The 21,354-nt window shown below is 34.6% G+C and overlaps 2 protein-coding genes across 7 annotated transcripts in view; one reads left to right on the forward strand and one right to left on the reverse strand.

Moving 5' to 3' along the window:
- LOC139979494 (somatostatin receptor type 5-like) overlaps positions 1-21,354 on the forward strand; it is a 93,175-nt gene that overhangs the window by 52,999 nt on the left and 18,822 nt on the right. For 3 of the 6 annotated variants that reach the window (XR_011797181.1, XR_011797182.1, XR_011797180.1), the window contains exon 3: positions 13,362-16,967. The exons of the other annotated variants lie outside the window; for them this stretch is intronic. The gene's annotated coding sequence lies outside the window, so the exon portion shown is untranslated. Of the gene's footprint in view, positions 1-13,361; positions 16,968-21,354 lie in introns of those variants that run through there. 6 annotated transcript variants of the gene reach the window in all.
- The window catches only part of LOC139979493 (protein FAM114A2-like), a 314,900-nt gene that overhangs the window by 34,551 nt on the left and 258,995 nt on the right, over positions 1-21,354 (reverse strand). The window lies entirely within an intron of this gene.

A 21,354-nucleotide genomic window follows, 5' to 3' on the forward strand; every position in this document is an offset into this window, starting at 1 on the left:
TTCTGCATTCACATTTATATACATGTATTCATATATCATGTGTATACTGGACTGAGGAATCATTGTTACAACTCTACCTGTAATGAATTTGGTTTAGGGTTTGTACAATGCAACCTGGTGCAGTTGTCTGTGTGAGAACTTGCTAGTGGGTAATGTTTTCACAATTTCTGGGGGTGGTGAGGTTCTTCGGGCATTTGATTGGTACAGCTGCAGAGCATTAGTGACCGATGCTTTGATAGTCCCCTTCCACCATTCCCCTTGGGAAAGTGGCTGAATGCATCGTTCATGTCTTTCAGATGGGAACATAAAATGGTGGTTCTAGGAGCAGGGTGGGATTGTAATTGATGAATGTCTTGTCTCACCAATCGATGTACACTGCTCGAGAACAGAAGGCAAGCTCTTTGCCTGTTTCATCCATAATTGTATCGTCTGTCAATTTTCCTAGATGAACCTGTAACCGACGATGATCTGATAAAAGGAATTTTTCTACTTCAAATTTAGCTTTCAGCTCACCTTTTGCAAATCCACAAATGAAGTTAGGGCATCTTCAATTGTAGCCCGTTTTCCTTTGCCAATTAGTAAGATGCATGGAATGCACTGCAGTGCAATGTTGCATACTTCATCATCTGTAAAGAGGGAAAATAAGAACCTTGGGGAAAGATTCACAGACTTAACACTCATAGAGTCACTGATTATGCCTGTGTTATAAGCTAACACATTTGTGGTAATATATGATGATATATCAGTTACAAAAAGGCTTTCAGTGGAACATTATGCATTATATAGTGTGGATAGGATCTCTGACGGCTCTACAAATCCACCAATTTCTCAACAGCATCTCTGATTGTGATCCAAAGTTGGGTGGATGCCAGGCCAATGAATGTTCGTCGATGAAGCAAGACAATATTACCAGAATTCTGATGCGAGAATAGAAAACATTTGTAGCTTATAACAAATCCGATGTCATCTATGTTGAATGTGCAGGGTTGTGCCCATGCCAGACCTAAGACACTGTGTACTGACACATGGCAATCAAGCATAATACTTGACACTATTCTGTTATCTGACTGGCCACCTTAATCCCCTGACTGACCCCCTCCTCCAAATACACACCATTTTCATTATTTCCCCTGACTGAGTTGAAGCTCAGCCGGGGCCCAGTGACACATCACTGGCAGTGTCACATGAAAACAGTTCACATGCATTTTACCTGGGTTAAGTTATTGCACCTTAGTTACCTGATAGTTGACTGCTGTCTTGATCAATCCCCAGGTGTCAAGACCAACCATTTTGCTTGTCAGCATAATGCAGTAGGTTCCTAGCGAGTGCAGGTGTCCATAACAGGAACAATTTGTCCCCAAACTTTGGCTTGATGACTTCAAAGTCAAGATTAATCTGAAAAAGGATGAAATATGTGACAAATCTGCACAGAAAGCATTTTTTTGTGCCCAGACTTGGACTGTGAAGATTTTTTCCTGTATAATTTTTTACACAATGATGATAAAAGGTATATACAATATACAGTATTGCTATGGAAAAGATTTACACATTGTTAGTGTGGGTGAAAACAACTTATCACAGATAAAAGCTTTCAAATTGGGAAATTTTGGTAGCCCATCGGACTACTGCTACTAAGTGTTCTGACAGTTGTGGTAGTCCAACGTATATTTGGTTGTCTAGGGCTACACTCTGCTACAGCCTACTGAACTACCACATATTTCGAACCCTGACGATTATGCCAGGCCCTATATAGATTGAGGTTTGTCTGGTGCTGGCATCATAATCTGAATATTTTCAATGAATGTTGAAGCAATTTAGCTGAAAAGTGCAAAGTTACAGGCACCCCGTGCTACTTACAGTACTTGTTACAACACCCCCCCCCCCGCCCCTGCTTAACTGTACATACTTAATTTGTAGAATTTATATACAAGTATTTATCGTAGGGTATCATAAGGTGCCCGAATACTGCATATACACCTAGGCTACCTAACAATACGTTCCAATATTACCGTATAACAACGTGCTCAAAAAGCAATATGAACAAATAAGATCTGCTAGGCCTACTTATTTTTAACCATAATATATGCAAAACAGGCTGTTTTTTCACATCTTGACCAAATAGACCTAGCATAGGCCTATAACATTCTAGGCTAGGCCTAAATGTTATTTTGTATGATAATTAAATATGATAAATAAAAACCCCATTAGCCTGTCCAAATCTAGCCGTCATCCTCATGATCGCAAATAGGCCTAGCCTAGGGGCCTAATCATATTTACTCAGCAAACTTGGCACAACAATGCTTAATTATGCATCGTCAACAATGCTTACTTATGCAGAACTTTGTGCATCGTCATATTTATTTTAAATATACAGTTCGGCAAATGTAAGAATATGGAATAATGTTTGGTCTCCGTGCAAGTCCATGGGTCTATCCACGGGCGATCCTAACGGTAGTAATAGGCCTAGGCCCTATAGGATATATTGACATCTTACTTCTTAGTCCTATCGAAAACTTTGCATTTTTTGTACGTAGGCTAACTGGCAGCGACTAGGCTAAACGGGTCCGTTTAACAACTTGGACAGAACTTTCTGTAAATTAGCTCCATATTTTACAATTTCAACCATTAGGGGCCTAATATTCATATCAGGATTGTGGATTTGTATACCGGATACTAAAGCCTAGTAGAGGTTTCGTACATATATACATAATCTCAATATTTTAAAGAAACTACTTAGCCTAACCAGATAGTGTAATGTTTACAGGCCATGCCTACGTTAGGCCTAGCCTATGTTATGGCTTAACGTTAGGCCGTAGGCTAGTACGACTACGAATTCAGTCACCGACTTAGCCTTACGTTATGTCTTCGTATGCTACGTCAGCACTTCTTGAAATTTAATTACATATAAAAAAGATATTTGCACATGATACCATACCTTGGAATGAATAAGCCCATTCCATCAAGCCCCATTCTTCTAATTTATCTTTCACAAACGAATCCATCTGTGCTTCTGATCATGTTCGCTCTGTCAGCAAACTTGTCCTACAGCCAAGTTGTCTATGGCGCGCGCGCAGGGCCAATATTATCAGACGGTCAATGTGTGTTCGTTAATTGGCTGATCTGAAATGATGCACTCATATTCCTATAATGTTGACCAATCATAGTGCAATATTATTTTGACTCATTGTTGAAAGTCAATTTCGGACTTAGCATTAGGTCAGCTTAGTGTATGGTACAACCCAAATTGGGTTATAAGACCATCGACCCTGCGTTTGGGTCATGAATATGACCCAGGTGTTTTAAGAGTGTATTAGGGGGACCAGGGGGACAGATGCCCAGTCTAGTTTTGTGGGGAAAACTCCCTAAAAAAGTGTCTTCTTTCATAAACCACAGTTGCTCTTTTTGGTAACAAAGGGTATACCCCTTTTCAATTTTTGTAGAATAAGGTTTTTGTTGTTTAGAAAGTGTCATTTTTATGACAAAACAAATTATGTGATAACGTGCCCAATTCCTGGAGAGCTAGGAGATAAAAAATATAAAAAAAGAAGTAAATACAAAATACCTTTTGTTGGAAAACACCTAATAACTGGAATGTGTGGTCGGAAATGTATAGCGGATCCATTTACTTCGACAGTTTTGAGGTAACTTTGTGGTTGGAACCCTTAATCCAAAAGTCACGTGCCCTACTGCCCTACGATGTTTCTGCACCTAAAAATTGATATATTTTGCGTTTTATTTCTCAAGACTGGAAATATTTGTCAACGATTCTGGTTTTTACTTTGAGCGAACTGGTTGAAAGATGTATCTTTTCCAAGGATTCGAAAAGAAATTATTCAATTTATTACTTGATAAATTAGAACAGTGAAAAAAACTTATTTTGTCCATATTTCGTCAATAAACTCCTATATATGCTGTAAAATTAACTCCTGTCGGAGAGTAAAGGCTACTTAATGCAAGCTGTTATGCACATTTAATAGAGAAAACTTTGATCTTTGAAATAACTCATCGGGTTTAATCATCCTCTTAATGACCATGAAAGACAATTTATTATTAACGTCCAATTCATTCTCTGCCAAATTATTTTTTTCCCTTCGATTATTTTTGTTTTTCAGAGGAGGAGACTGAAAATAGAAAGTCACACGTTTTGTCATTGAACTAAGCTGTTACCATGACAACACGTACGTTACAAATTCAACAGAGAAGGAGAAATAGATATAAAGCGAAGGTTGTTAAATATATTTGTCTCAAAAAGAGGGGCAGCTTTTCATTAAATATTTGTTTAATTAAGAATAACAAAATCAAACCTTCATTACAGTTGAACGCAATGACCTTTAAATTGAAGCATAAAAGAAATTATTTTATTAAAACGGTTTACCTTCAATTGTTTCAAGGAGGGACAAAATTAAAAGAAGGCAGAAAGAGAGAAAGATATTAAAGCTGCCAGTTTCTTGATTGAAATATAGTAATTCTTATAGCTGCAGCAAAGCTGACCCTTTCTTTGTGGTAAGATCGAGGCCATAACGATAAGATAGCTGACTATAGTTTTTGTTTGTTTCGGATACCTTAAAGGGTGTGTCGATTGGAAGATAATGAGGGCGTTGATTCATTTGTTGATTCAATTATCATAAAAAAAATATCATAAAATAATCATAAAAAAATAATAGTAAAAACAACAAGAGTAATAATAATAATAATATTGTCACTTTTTCCTAGATGTTTTTTTTTCTACCTAATTATTATTGTTATGTACGACATCGTTAACACGTGGAAGCAGCTCTTGGAAACTTTGTTTTTTGCTTAATTAATGTTATTTTCGGATAACACCGATCGAAAATTTACAAAATGTTAATAAAAGAAGAACAAAGAATTAATATGTGACGACACTTTATAACTATAGTCGTAGAAATAAACCTATCGCATGTTGATGATTTTCTTCAAGAGATACATCCATGATATTTTTACTACCAAATTTAAGGAATCTAATGTAAGTATATAACTAACTATGATTAATGTGACAGGACGTGTCATTCATTCCGGAGCAACATAGCTACTAATTGAGATTGAATGTTTTTGTACATATTTTTAATTTCAATTTTGTTTCAACTTGCTATAGGTATTATTTGAGTACATGGAGGCGCTCTTAATTCTGATCACAGAGAAAGGCAAATAAATCTCGGTTTACAAAGCTTAAGTATGTAAAGCTCAATCACACTACCATCGTAACATAGGCATTTATGCATTCAGTGATGTTGATCCTGTTGATCCTGGATCAGGATATCTGGTCTCGCTTTCATTTTTTAAACTTTAACCACGCTGCATTTGCATTTTTAATTACCGTCCTTCTGTAAGGGAGCAAGCCGGAGGGATATTTTGATCACAATTTAGGTCGGGCATGATCACCCTCCAGGCATGACAATTTATGAGCGCAACTCGCAGGCTTCATCGATAATTTCATATCCGCGACTTTGATCACAACTGTAAACGACTGGAAGCAAAACTAAATTCGCCGGAAGCTAAAACCTGCTTTTGCTACATAACGGCAAGACACCCGAGAAATATCGAGTAGTATATAAACATATGTACTGCAAAAGCAAACCGGTATCTGCAAATATATATATATATATATATATATATATATATATATATATATACATATATATATATATATATGTATATAGTTATATATAGTTATATATAGTTATATATATATATATATATATGTGTGTGTGTGTGTATGTGCGTGTGTATATGTGTGTATACAAATATTTATAGCTTGAAGCAATGTTAACATCCACCAAATAAACTTAATTACTTCACGTTTACTGTTTATTACAAAAGTCAAAGTACTTTCTTTAATTTGATTTTGATATTAAATATATTTCGTTTATAGATTGGTTATCAAACGCAAATAGAGCAAGTAAAACAAGAAGAAGAAATCTTTAACTATGCCGGGGTACAAAAGAACTGAACCTATCAATTTGAGCCGCAGTAGTAGAGAAGTATAGTGATATGAACTATAAATCTCTACCAACATTAACAGTGCCAAATATGAGAATTTAATTACTGTGACGGAATTTTCATTACAGCTTTACCTTATGTTGACGACAAATGATGATATTTCTTGAGGTCAATAAGAACGGGAACGCTTAGTTCGCTAATTGCGTCTACTTATTGTACGTATGCGAATATCCTTGGCATCTTTGGCATTTAAAGCACACTGCAGGAATCAGGTCTTTCTAAACTGTATAAATTTCTTATCAATAAAAGCGTAGGGAGGTAAGGATCTGCAGATTTACGAGCTCCTTGTTTGAAGAAAGAGGTCCTTCATAAATTACGATGCTCGTAAATTTGATATTCTCTTTTATGATGGTTATGTTAATATCATCGAGCGACACTTCCATGATTATATGTTATTGATAACAGTGTTGACGGCGTCAGTACTGCATTGACTGACTGGGGTGGGCTGGGCTGGGCTGGGCTGGGCTGGGCTGGGCTGGGCTGGGCATGGGGAGGGAGAGGGCGCTACAGATGAATCTTCTGTAGTATAATATAACAACAAAAAGACTGTACGATGTTCGAACTAAATATAAGCGATATGAAAGGCACAGTCAAACTAAGAACTAAAATTAACGCTGATTCGAAAGCTCCGACATTGAATTTGTACTTCATAATCATTGTTTAATGAGTCTTATTATCTTTAGTTATAGCCAGTTGTGGCTTTTCTATAAATCTGGGTCAGCAATTTCTTTCAACTTTACCACCCGCATCGAGTAAGAAAAATTCTATAATGGAGAGTGCCATTATCTCTCATAAAAGAAGTAGGACAAGTTTTGACAAGTGTGGACAAACGTAAGTTTGTTTTTTACCCTTTTCTTTCATTTGCTGTGTAATTATTTGCCAATAAATGACAAATTCTGGCTTGCAGTTCAACTAGAATAACAAGAAATTGTCACCTCCCCCTCCCCCACCCCCGGTAGATACTTTAAACTGTCCGCGTGATCACAATTAGATCTAACAAATTGAGGTAAACAAGATAATCATTCACACGAGCTCTGTTTTATTTCTCTGCGTAAGCTCTCTATTTTTCTTTAAAGCAATTTTGTGCAAATTAAGAGACAAAAAAAAGAAAGAAAAAAAGTGAAGCAGAATACTTTAAATTAGCTTAAAAATGGATCGGTTGTCAAGTTGAAACTGATCAAAAGGTTTCAAAGGTCTGAAAGGTTTCAAATTAACAAACCCCCTCTATATCCATTTCTTAGAAAATAAAAACGATTTATTTCTAACAAACATAAGCATGAAGACCATCTATAATTGTTTTGATGTCGTTTAGACTTATACAGAAATCTTCCTTTTTTAAAGAAGAAATCATACTATATTTTTTCTACTGTTGAAGTTTGCATTAATCTCTGTTGCTGCTATGTCACAACATTATGTATACCTCAACATCCGAGGCATTGACGGGCTGTAATGGTTCGAAACCCATGGCCGCCTCGGAGCCTTCCCTATAGCATGATACAAAATGGCGCAGAGAGCACATTGCGTTAAGAAGTGACAGAGTTATTATAATCAAGTGTTATTTTGGAACCGAATAACATTGCGCTGGTTCGATCTCATAATTGCTCGATTCGCTCGCTTTATGGGCCCCATATCATCCTCACCCCCTTCGCAACCCCACCCCACCTCCAAGTTATCCGTTACTCCGATAATTCACGCGTATAATCCATTGCACCTCACCTCAACTCAACAGTTATCACCAGGACTTTTTGTAGTGTGAACATGTCAATATACTCCAAATTGAATAATGGTGTAGGATGATGCAATGCGCATGAGTCGTATATTTATAAATATGCTGCTATCTAGTCAGTACATACTCTATAGAACTAAATATTAAGCTTAAACATTATCGTCATAGTAACCGCTATATATCTACGTTGGATATATCAATTTAGCATTATCGCAAGATAATTAAGAATGACTATCAATTCTAACAGTTTATGCTATATACCCCCATACATGCTGGGTGTCTACTTACTAAATGTATAATATGCCACACAATCTATGTAAAGAATCTTGTTTTATCCGGTATTTAATATTGATAACTGACTGGTAATTAATAACACGATCAGGACATTCACTTATTATAGAACATATCAGGGTATCATAATTGGTTTGTTGATTTGGAAATGTTTTGATAAGAAAAAAAAAATGTGTTGATATTTCTGAGAGATTTTGCAAATTCCTTTATATGTCATTAATTCATTAGAGAATAATTAGAAGGCTTGACTAATGCTATGAACCAAACTTATATTGAAAATTGTAAATTGTAAATACAATTTTAGGATGATTCATGTCAGAGTTTGATTACACAAAAAAAAAAATCCATGTGTGGATTAATTACAAGGATACTAATTTTAACGAATTTAGTGATCAATATAGAGACGTATATTATCTTCAAACATTCCTTCTACGAATGTAGAAAGTGAAGCTACGTCATTAAAGATGAAAAAAAAAACATTAACGGCTGTTATATCGCACTAATTGATGATAAAACCCGGTGTTACTGTTGTTAGCTACTGTTACTATTGTTGTTGTAACAAATCCGTTATCTTTGTAAATTCTAAATCCCCAATAGAAGAAAATATACTTAATCTTGGGATTATCACGAAGTATATGGGACAGTAATTAAGCAGACGACAGTTATAATTATTTTACTTTTCACGTCAGCCTCTTCTCCCATTCATGATACACACATAATATTCGTTACTGTTGTAAAATCGTTTCAACGCGGCCAAATTTTTGTTCTTTGTTATACTGTTGCTCACATTACATATATAGGGAGATTGTCATCAACATTGCCACAGTAAATTGAGAAATTTTTATAACGGTATTATACCGTCACGAATACCACAATGTTTCTCAAAACGTGTTAATTCAAAACAAATTAGATTGGTGGCCTAGTTTTCCATTGCAAAGAAATCTTCGTTTTAAATATCATCATTTAATTAGGTTCCACATTGAGTGTTGACGTGAGCAATTTGTACTTAGATTCGTTCCTCTCTCGGCGCAACGATCCATTTAGTTTACGAACACTACTCGGTACTACATTAGAGCGTTGTATCCGGGCCTAACAATTGATCAGTGTTAACCTTACTACGAAATGAAAGGAAAATAATGTGAACTTTAAAAGATTATCAACACATTATAGCCCTATATATATATGTCCACGAATACGTTTCGCAGAATTCAAGTTATGACTGATGCTTTGTAGACAAATACCCGCTTATATATAACATGAATTCTGCGAAACGTGTTGGTGAACATGCCAGATTATGCCCTGATACAAATGTTGATACTAACATTATATAAACGAACAGTGTATACATAACGATCATATTGAAATTATGTTTTAAAAATATTAAAAGGTATGTCCAGAGGAATATTAATTGTTTGCTAATGAAAGTGTAATATAGCCAATTCTATGCATCCGGGAGAAAGCTGCATGATTCAATTCTTTTGTATCGTTTTCAAAACATTCTAAGTCGACTCATCTTGTTCCACTGAATTTTTGAACTTGAAGGAACCGAATATGATGTCATAGATGCACACTGTCAATTCTTTGTGTGTTTTTTTAAATCCACATCCCAATTGACTTCGTCATACCTGGGTCGCATTAACATATTGGACATTTGGTACGTTTTTAACTTAACATCCCTAAAATGCGAGGTTGGAACCATATCCAAATCTAGCTGAAAACAATAAAGTAAGAAAAGAAGAAGAAGAAGAAACAAAAGACATTTTACTCTCAGTGTGCAACTATGACATCACACCTGTTTGCCTTAAGTTCAGTTATATGTTACAAACTATGACAAAGTATGAGTATCTCGCAAATCCAGTTTAGGAGCTGCATTCAAACTGCAGGATACTTAGTGTATGTTCTTCATACACTAGTCTTAAACAAAATAAAATACAATGGACTTCTCCTTTAAAGATTTCAAAAAGACACTCGGGGGGGGGGGGGGGATTCATTATTGACTAAAAAGAACAAAATGCGTAAACATGAGAATCTTTTCGTAAACATATATATTATATGCCCACGGCTATCATTACCCCGTGGATGACTTACGAATCACAATGGGGTCTATTGCTTGAAGTACAAAGAATCACAAATAGCAAGAAATAACATGCAAAAAATTAATAAACTGAATTGTCTAAACCTGAATTATCATAAATGTGATCTACTTCTTGATGTCCTCAACTAGTTAATCCTGTCCTTGTCAAGATTATGTTCTTCTTTCAAGTTATATTTTTAAAGCTTAATATAATTTTGAAACTGAAAGGCTTTAAAACGCTTAAGTCTTGTCGAATGTTTTAACAATGTGCTAATATTTCGTGGCTTTCATGATACGAACCAAGAATTGGGTCACATATATATCTACAGATCCATGTGAGCTAAAAATCTCGGATCACGTTTTGATGCACGTTTTGATGCACGTTTTAACAACTGAAAATGAAGTTCGTGTTGGTTTTAACTTCTTGATTTGTAATGTTAAAAAAATAAATCTTTGAGGCACTTTCTGAAATCATACAACCGACAAGGACATTTCGAACGCAGCGTAAACATTACAGAAAATGCATGAAATTTTTTGGTAAAACAGGGGCAAAAATGAGTTAGTTATAACTAATTATGACATATCAATGCAGTAATTTTTTTATATATATTATAATCATGAAAAGAAAGTAGGATATCGTTTGAATAGATAGTTAATTATCATTTATTGCGATCCTCTGGTTATATACGGTCGTTAAATGTTACCGGTTTACAGAAAATCTTTTTTAAGTGTTGAAATAACCTTGTAGTAAATCGCTTCATATAACAACTCTTTTTTTCTTTTTTTTGACCATTTCCATAAATCAAATTGTGTCTGAATCAATTATGTAAAACTACATGTTATTGAAACTCAACGTATAACAAACATAGTGCTATGTATTAAGCTTAAAGTTCAAAATAAAATAAAAATAAAATAAAAAGCTAAATGTTCCTAACAATAGTAATGTTGAAATATGATATATCTAGAATCTTAACTATATTTTACTGGTCAATGTTGTCTTCATTTAAAGCGCTTCAATGTGCTTCAGCATAAATATCATTATTTATTACATTAATTTACCATTTTTAAAGCGGTGGTATGCCCATCCTTGATCATCGATGTACGGTAAACCTTCCTGTATTTCAGAAGGTTACTAATACATCACCGCGTATACTGAAAATAATAAATAACGTCGTTTTTATTGGTTTCATCTCGCAAACATTTCAGTGACCCCTTTTTTCCCCTCCTATAAGGGGCATTCATTTCCGCAAGTTAATTGTAATGAGTATTTTACTAGCCGTCTCGACGGTTTATTACTCCCCCCCCCCCCCATGCACATCTAGTCATTCTTTAAAGAATTTCTTGTCCAAATAAATCTTCAATTTCTCCCTGTTTTATACCCCTTCGTCAATGACATTTCTCAATGCTAACTTATAGGACCTTGTTCAGCCTAGGGTATATTTCAAAAGTAAATTTCTAGCATCGCATCGGGTTGTCCTTAACTTTGGTAGCTGTTTGAATGCTTCTCTCACCAGCATTTTATACCGTACACTTATAAAGTTCTGTTAAATTTCCTAGTTGTGTCTGTACCCTTCGATCACACACGTCACAATCATTCAATTTTCAAAACTGATATCGCGATAAGTCTTAAATTATTCATTTGTCTTGCGTCTTACAGATATTTTGATAAAGACTCATTGAAATACATATTTTTTTTTCATTCTGATATAAACTGTTTGACAATATCATATAATATTGGAATCAATTCACCTGGTATATATACTCTGGTAAGAAGTTGAATTGTAAAACAATATTATAATTTTATCAACTTTATATTATTAAATGTCGACAATATCCTATAAAATTTAGAATCAAGTCATCTGATACTGTCTCCTATAATTAAAAATGTTGACTTATCATGTATTGCGTAATGTAACTTTCTTGTAATTAAAGATATTAAATTATAGAACATCTTTATACCATATACGTTTTCTACATCTTGATTATAAGTTGCCATTGTTAGCAAGTTCAGCAAAGACAGTCAAGTTTCCTTTAATTAGATTTTGCTTTGGATACAAAACATGAGGTAGAATGACTCATTGACATTTCCTGTATGGCACTTTAAGAGTCCCTTAACTGTAGTTAAATATCATTGCAGTCTAATTAAGTCGGTGAATTGATCAAACTCTTAGGTTAGCAACGCATCCTTCCTTCTTTTATGATTACCTAGCCTTACTTTGTTTTGTTATTAAATAAACCACTTTACAGAGATTGAATTGAATTATCATTACTACTTGAAACCGTCCCTGGGGAAACATGTTAAAAAATGTCAGAAGAGGAATGAACAAACGAAGAGTTTTATGTTTTCTTGACAACAACTGCAAGATAAAAGAGAATTCAATCTAGTTTTGAACGTTGCTAAGGAATATACATATGTGCAAAGATGAAACAGTATCGAGTTAATCACATAACAAATGTGACCATTGTCATTCTTAAAGATTTTTGTATATAATTTTTTTCCCCACAATTGTGTAAAATTCACAAACAAAATTAACATTTAACAATGTTGTGGTTGCTGCTGATGATTACGATGGCGATGATGGTGATGGTTTATATTATTAATCCGTGTTATTTCTTTAATATTCTATTGTATTCTGCTTGAATTTGATGGTTTACATACATAGGCATCATCACATAGCTTATTTCTTGTAAGTTCTGTATGAGCTAATGAGCTAACCTACAATATTCCATATCTTGAGTGCATAGTGTTCCACATTCTAATCTAGAACAGCCAAAATGTCATATTTCTTTATGAAGCTGTCTTTTAAAGTCCGTGCATTTATGCATAGCGTATATACAGTCGAACACACAAATACTCACTCACACACGGTTAGTGTATGACAATCCAGTTGCGCAGTTAGCGTCTGCGCATCTATATCACCGAACAGTAGATGAACTGTGTAATCTAAAGCGCACTTGACTTCCAAGAAAGTATCAAAGGCATTGGATTATATATTTGAGAGTTAATACCTAGACGAAAGGATCATAACGTCTTCCAGATTTTTACATGTGATCTAAATTGATTCTTTTCTAATGCAAAGCTTTTATCTTCAGGCCACTTTATTCTTAAATGTAATGTGCCCGTTATCAGAGTCTAAAAGTGTCCCTATAGGAACGATGTTTATGCCACAGTTAATTCCCCAGGGGCTATGTTACTAATTGATATGTAGAACTCCCCAGGACCTGTTTTTTTTTTTGCTTTTTGAAATCCAGGGTTCTTTTTTTTGTGTTGCATACTGGCGGAAATCGTGAAATGTGTGCAAGGCGAGAAGGAGTAACGAACTAAAGACAACATATAATACAGCAGCCATGCAGAAGAGGTTATTTTCTGCCAAACAAAAAGGAGACGGCAGAGAGGCATTAAAAAAAAAAGAAACGGCAGATATAAGGAAGAAGGGGGAAAGCCGGTCAACGAAATAAGATACAGGATAGAAACGAGAATCAATAACGTCATAGTCGATCCCGCAACGACATTTGTTGAGATCGATATTAGGGAAGTAAAACTCAGTTTAGGTTACTCTAGAGAGTGAGACAGTATATATGGTAACAACATGAACTGAACATTATTTGTTGTTTTTTAGCCATCTTCAGTGGATGAACCTGATCTAGTTTATGTTTGTTCTTTAGTTTCTGTGTTTTTTTTTCTGAGGACGTCTCGATATGTGAGGGTAATACTCGGATTTGTCACTGATTGAACCCGACCTGTATTTCTGGTGAGTTGTATAAGTTCTTGAGTTGTATTTGTTGTATTTGTGAGTTGTATTTGTTCTTGTTCTAAGAATAGTCAGTTACAACTCACATAGATTGTGGTAATGCTGTGTAGTATACAACAACCATGTTCAATGTGCGAACCTAAGCTACTGTAATATTTTTCACTCCAAATATTTTTCTTTCCAATCTTTTTCTGATGATTACTGGTTCGCCAAAGCCCAAACGTTGACAGGTCTAGCATTATATGCAACCACTGGATTAATCTGATCTATTGAGATTAGTCTCTGATGAGACCTCTCTGTGGTATTTTCAGATGTGCAACTTCTCAAAAACTATGAGCAAGTTTTTGGCAAAGTTCAAACAGAGTCAAAGTAAGCCCTCTTCACTTATCTTTCCCAAAATCTTTTAAAATTCTCCAATTAGTTTAAATGATCCAAATAAGAACTTTGAATTGAACTAACCACATCAATCGGAAAAATATCGAAAACTTACTTATTTATATTACTATCAATCATATCCAACAAATCAAGATAAATTTCGTTTCCAATCTTATGACTTAATCCCTATGCTTTTTTTTGTGCTTTTTTTTATAAACAAATTGCTTTCGATTCTCTGTACTTTAAGACATTTACTCTCATTAAATTGTGATTGATGAGCTGTTGTCCGTTGGGCATGAAACGCACATAAAACATTATTGTTGATTGAATTTCCGTAAATGCACCTTCCAGCTATAAGAGGACAGTTAAGGTACAAAGCTGGACACAGACAACAGTATTAACCCGACCTTTATATTACAAATCCAAAAAGTGTGATTTGACGATCATTAGTGATCACATATATATCAATTTAAATACGGGAGAAATACAAAATGTGAAAAACTTCAAAGTAACGTAAAATGATTACAAGACCATGCAGTCATAAGAACTGACATATGCCAATTTGGTTTGCTAAACACATTAAAGACATAAAATAACAATAAGGGAAAAAACCCACGAGGATTGACTCAAAATTGCATTGTTACGCTTCCTGAAGTAGAAACACTTATTGTCGCAGAATACACAAACTGCCTAAGGAAAGTTTTAAGTAAAGCTTGTTAGTAGATCACTTTCGTGACTTTAGAGCTTCAAGAAAGGTTTCAGAAAGTTTGTTAGTTTTTAACTATTTGACCTAAGAGTTTCAGTACATTTTCTCTCGATCACGTCTCAATATAATATAACAGCCCCCTCCAGCAATATAATGCTCTGATTATCCCGAAGAATATTATAAACTGAAGTATAATCTGGTATGATTTGAATGTTGACAACTGTGTAGCAGAATACACCGATCAAAAAAAAAAAAAAAATTCGTACTTTGGTTTTACGCGTCCAGAATCCTTTACCTCTCCATTGATCTCTCTGAGGAAACTTAATCACACTATTTCTCAGACTGATACAAAAAGAGAGACAAATAAACATAAAGACGAACGTACCGACGAACGGAAATACAAACTGTACAAAAATATGTTTGTCAAATATAGACAATGGAATGACGTCAGAATGGCTCAGAAGATTGTAAAACATTCATAGAATTAATGTCAAAACAATACGAGCTGCAAAGTATAGTTTTAAATTGAAATGTATGGTATCTTCATTTCAGAGTTGAAGTATGATGAAGTATACTCATTATACTTGATAAAGCATGAATGCTTCGTTTTTCAGGAAATAAGATTTTTTGTTTATAGTGATCGTGGAACTACTTTCAAAACGAGTTGCTTTTTTTTATCTTGACATTCGATAACTCGAGTAACTGTATTAATATCCTATTGTAACGTGGATAGATACATAAGCATCTTGGTTTCGAAGACAAATCATTGACTAAAACTTATACTTTAGCCTTAAGATGTTAGAAATAATGTAAGAAATAAAGAATCAAATGTGTGTTCTCTAAACTATGCATTACTAAAATATAGTTCCAATTAATGCCCTCATTCACAAGTTGTATACACGGATATAGAGATTTAAACAAAACGCGTGATTCAAAAGTGAGTGAAGAAATCGTAAACGGAATATACATCTATATCAATTCACTTTATTTGTGATTTGGAGGACCAGTGATGAAATGTTGTTAACAGCATATTTCCGCGTATTTTCCGGGTTTTCTCGGATTAACTGTATATATGTTATAGTCAAACTGAACATTAAGTTTTCAAATGTTTAATTTTATTTTATCAATTTAATGGTTTTTATCCTCTTTATATTTTCCTTTTTCCGAGGTTCACTGGCTTTGGCGGCCAAGGAGCACAACATCCTATCATTCACACACTCTTGTTGTTCTGTTCGCATTATCTGATGTTGAAGCTAACTCATAAAGTGTCATAGTACGTAGAACATTGTGTATTTTATTCGGTATAACGTAGTGTATAGTTTTCTTTAAAACACATCCGACAAAGGGTTTGACCTCCCCATCACCCTATAGGATAATCAAGAACATTGCACATTATCGGCGACAAGAGCATATGCAGATACCCATCTACAATTCCGAAGTCGTCCCTTCTTCATCCATCATAGTCGAATCTGATATAGGCACCTCCCTGCATGATAAATAATTATTCTATCTCTGAGAATCGATCGATTTCGCTGACAAAAAAGGAAAGGAAAGGAAAGGAATGGAACACCAGTGTAACGGTCACAATTCAACGGTCATCTTGTTGATATGATTGCAGCAATTCTTAGTGATTCAAAACATGCCTTTTTTTACTCTCGAAACGACGATGTTTTGTCGAATACGTTCTCTAAACATTCATACACGCCGGTAAAACTATATGCATTACCTAATTAGAATAATAACACAACTTTCTGAATGTTAAAAAAACAGCGATAGACACGAACTTTATTTGGCGGGCAGCAGTGAAAGTTTGCCCCTCTATCCATGCGCCGTGATAAAGAGCTTAAGGATGTGGCTATATATCTCCCGTGACCCCCCCCCACCCCACCCCCAGAAAGGAAAAATGGTATTCTATGGGATATACAAAAAACATGTACATCTACATGATATTCATATGTTATGATAAAATATACTAACCTAAGTACAGGTGCCATATGTTCTCCAAATCGTAAATTCATTCATGTCCTTCCTTGCTACAGGATAACATTTGCTGGCCGCATTAATAGCGCTATGTATGGTTACTCGCTGGGCCGCAGAAAATTTGCTCGAGTGCCGCATGGGACGACTTGGGACGACGATTTGCCCCCTTGTGCTATAAATCATACGCCCCCCCCCCCCACCCGCCCTTTAGGTTAGCCTCTGTCTGAGGGTGGTTTGAGTTCTATCATCTTTCCTGTTCTTATTATTATCATTTCTATTATATTAAAAGACAAATCAGTGAACATTATACGCCATTTTCCATAATGGTATTCAACTCATATTAGTGTAAAGGCTTCACAATTAATCATATATCCTGTTTTGTGCCTCCTGTACAAAAGGCTTCGATGTTTTCAATATATCTGTACATGTATATTACTTCCGTCTTCTTTTAATGTTTTGTTTTTGCCCTTTCTTATTCTTCCCCTTCGCTCTTTTTAGGATTTGCATATACTTATAAAATTTAAAAAAAAGCACAAATCCCCATTTATCTATACAAAACCTTGAAGTCATATAGTCTTGCTGCAACCTATAACCATCGTGATATCAAACTACAACCAATTCTCCACGAAATATTCTATTACTAAACTGATCCCTTCGAAATGTCAGGAGAACTTGCTAATGTTAGATTGCGCCATAATCTTTTGAACTCTTGGTTTATAATTACCATATTACGAATAATCATCTTACAAATTCAGACCAATACGTCAATGAGGTCCCCTTAAATCGCTGAGTAAAAAACATTATATTGTCGACGATAAGAAATTGGAAGAGGCCGTTGTATCCCCCTTGTATCGATTAACACTACTAAGTGGGGCCACAATTCCTGCCTATGAACTTTTCGGTTTGGGTAAGAATTGGTAAAGGGGGAAAACATAAAAAAAAGAGACCTGGGAAATATCCACAACAACGTCCTTTAGTCCTTTAGTTACAAACAGAGGAAGTGTCGTTGTATTGGGCACTGTTTGTGTAAAAGAAAAACTTGTCTTTGGTTAATCGTGTCAAAGAATTTAGATTTCTTTGACAATATTTGCGTCATCCTTCTTTTAGTCTGTCGGTCTCACGCACGTTCGCATTACGTCACCATTGCTATATTTAGATCATGTATTGTGTGATGTGGAAGTATAATTGAATTGGTGTATATGGGAAATAGACCAACAATTTTTCGCGGAACTCGTCACTTTCCTACCTTCTAACATGCAAAAGGTGTGCCTGTGGTGGTTTTCAAAGGAAAATCCAAAACTTAGTTAATGTCTCACGTAATCGTTGATGAATGAATATATATTTATGATTAATGAATATACGAGTTAAGTATATGATGGCAACATTGACTATAAGCGTTTAGTTAACGCTGTCATAACCTATAGCCCACTCTCTAAGGGGTTTTTACCCTGGCATTCTTAGATCTACGGGTGGGTGTTTGCCAAGAATATTTTAATCACTTATTTGTATGCGTAATAAACAGAAGCGTAGACCTTCTTTATTGTTAGAACGGTTGACACTACAGCCATAGCAGCACTGAAATATCAAGCCTGGGGCAAAATAAAAATATAGTCAACCCTTGAGAAATTTAAACGGACTATTTTATGAAACTTTTCTACTTAATTTCCTTTAATTATTCTTCTCAAAGTGATATTCTAGTCGCCTGGATGAAACCCTGTACATAAACATATCATGAGCAAACACTTAAACAAACGCCTGTATAGAAGCATTCAATTGCAGAACTTTTCATGTCACCCCCACCCCATAAAATAGAGGGAAGCAGGTCCATGGGGTACCGGGGTGCATTATAAAAATGCTGTTGTGTTTTGTTAGATTTAAGAATCACGATATAATTTTTTTTGGTCTTTTTGTGGTTTATATATAATATAATAATTGAAGTGTCTGTACATATAACTAAGTGCATGCCATTATTCTGGCTAACTAGTACGTCTTTAGTAAAGATGATGTAAATTAGCTGTTTGCTGGTATAGACTGAACAATGCTAGGAACATAGCTTTTGTACTTTGTGTCTTTTTAGTGCCATTGAATAATATTGATTACCTCTTCAACTCATTACATCAACTTAGAAACACTAGGAGTATCTGGAAAAAAAGCTATTGGATAGAAAAACAACGGTTGGAACGTACACTATGACCAAAACCTTATACCGGTATTACGAAGTCTGATATTTTAAACAATATATAATTCAAAGCCTCTTGAAACGAAGCATATATTGATTCAAATATGTCACGCAGTTTATCAATTCCGTGCTCTGTATTAATTTCATTTTCTTTACTCATTCCATACATCATATAAACTCCTTACATTACTGAAATTTATTCATCTTATTTGGATGGAAACTTGCACAATAATATGTGATGTCATACATCTGTATGGACTAGTATATATATATATATATATATATATATATATATATATATATATATATATATATATATATATATATATATATATATATTGTATATTGTAAGATTTGCAAATTACCTTACATATGTAGCCGTAGTTTTGATATGTAATGAGCTCCATGAAAGCCACGTACGTATCCCCCACCCCAATATTGTGCGGTATTGCACTTGTATGGTAAACCAATGTTCAGATAAAAGAGCATTGTTTAAATGTTAGTCATTATTTCTGACAATTTACATATACTACCACCTGTTATTCTTAATGCAAGGAATGATAGCTTGCAGTGCAAGGTTCGCTGAACTGGTAAAGTTCACACTACGGTGTCCTACATCTTAACAATTTCTGGTGATTAGCTTTTGTGAATGTCAGGTTCTTTCCGGATATTGCACAAAGTTGTCCACCCACTCTAATACCAAAAGTGTCACTTCAGGTATATGAATTCAAGGCATGTAGTCATGTGAACTTTCCAACTTTCTTCTAGAGATCTTATAAGCTTATATGAAAATGTGACATTTTAATGTAACTTGCTGCTTCGGTTGGCAGCAGAAGGTATAAACAGAAGGTAACATAAGTTGCTGTGTAACTGTTTACCGGTAGTATTCATGAATATATTGATGTAGTGCGACAATTAAACTGAAGTTAAAACGACCAGTAAATCACTCTATAGACGGTTATGTCTTAAAATGTAACACCACCTGAAGCAATAATGTTCAGCTAGATAATAAACCTGAGGATCAAGAGCTCGCGCTGTAACACTTAAAGTGTAAGGTTATGTAAATATAACCATACACTAAATACACGTGTTTACATATAATATACATGGTGCATATATACTGAGCGCGGCTTCCATTCCGCTTCTAAAAAATAAATTTTGTTATCGTATAATCATTTGATAACATAAAACACCTTAGGATGACGATACTTGACATAAATGTTTCAATTTCTAATGAAAAACGTTAAATTATTTCTAAGTTCACAATAAATTAAAAAAAAATGGAAATTGTGAAACAATGTGACTTAAAATATCTTCTTTAGAAGGCGAGAATACGTTTGTTTTATACAGGTTTATACAACAACTCCCTGTTAATACATAGACTCATGCATATTCATGAACGGGCTTTAATTTGAAAACCAAAAGCTGAAAGATAACTAGGTGGTTTTATTACGCAATTAGGCAACACAAAACTCTATTCAATTATGTTATTGGTCTGTCTTGTTCCTTGACACAAATGGCGGCGGAGTCTGGGGCACAAAGGCACATTCAATCAGTTTTGTGAGAAAAAAAGCTCCTTTTTTTCATAATTAGGAATGCCCCTTTTTAGTAAAAACAAAGTACCGATAGGTAATTAATGTAATGAACAAGTCCTATTTTTTTTTTTTAATTTTTAAAAAGTGCCCTGTTGATGAACAAATAAGAGAAAGTATAATTAAAAACGCACTTTAATTCTTGAAAACATTCAAACAGGAATTTGTGGTACGTAATGAACAGTTGTGGTAAGTTTTATTTTTAATTTCTTTTACAGCATTTGAAGTCACAATTTATTTTCAATATTATCACTTTTAAGGGCGGATCTTCCTAAAGCACTCGGCAAAGAGTTAAGTATACCTCAATCTTTAAGTGTTGCATTTAACACTTTTAGCGTTCATCAGTTGACCATCCAGATAACTTGAACCTTCTGTACCTGAAGACAGTTCATCATTTGTTTAAGAAAATGAGAAAAACTCTTCCGGCATTGTTAAGTTCATATGTTTTGTGATTTATTATTCATGCTCTAGGAAAGATAGAGCACTCCGTCGTCAAACGTCAATCCGAGCGGGTTTCCCAATTTTATGTCACAACTGGCGTCGGAGCTAAATTAAAATATTGACCTCATATCGATGCGTCGACAAACTTGCATTGTTCATTAGCACGGACTTCTATTTATCTGACAGTTTTTAGTTATATATATATATATATATATATATA

Source organism: Apostichopus japonicus, chromosome 14 (assembly GCF_037975245.1).
Source record: "Apostichopus japonicus isolate 1M-3 chromosome 14, ASM3797524v1, whole genome shotgun sequence".
Classification (NCBI taxonomy): domain Eukaryota; kingdom Metazoa; phylum Echinodermata; class Holothuroidea; order Aspidochirotida; family Stichopodidae; genus Apostichopus; species Apostichopus japonicus.